Source organism: Propithecus coquereli, unplaced genomic scaffold (assembly GCF_000956105.1).
Source record: "Propithecus coquereli isolate 6110/MARCELLA unplaced genomic scaffold, Pcoq_1.0 Scaffold82, whole genome shotgun sequence".
Lineage (NCBI taxonomy): Eukaryota > Metazoa > Chordata > Mammalia > Primates > Indriidae > Propithecus > Propithecus coquereli.
Genome location: NW_012154396.1, coordinates 62,920 through 63,498, shown reverse-complemented (window position 1 = coordinate 63,498; position 579 = coordinate 62,920).

The following is a 579-nucleotide window of genomic DNA, read 5'->3' as shown; positions in this document are numbered from 1 at the left end:
AACATTTACTTTGTATTACCTTACCCTCCAACTTATAGACAGCGGTAAAAAAAAAAAGTCTAAAATTTGCCTGAACTGCTGCAATGTTTGATTGTTCATGGTAAGAGAAGAAATATATTTGTAATTCATTTTGTAAAGTGCATTTCCTGTTACTTGCTGCAGATATAGCTGCCACATCTAATTGTGTTTGTGTGGTTCTTTAATTTGCATGAAAGAAGATAACATAAATGAAAACTCAGGAGAAAGACTAATTCAGATTACTAGCCTAGGCAAGCTAATTTGTTATTCATTAAATGCTAATGAACCCAGCACCCATGTTTTATTTGTCTCACTCTATTTGAGATTTGAAAGGTCTTGTAACACAGTTAAAGTCTACAATAAACAGATATATGAAATTAATGCACTGCTTTCCCTCTTGTTTCTGTTTAGGAGATATACGATTATTCCTGGACTAGGCAAACTAAATAAATCAGTATGGAAAATTATGTTTTCTATCTGTTAAAAAAAAACAAATTTAATCAAAATGAATCTTTCCTCACGTGTATGTTGTCTTCAATTTCCATATAACCTAGACATTCT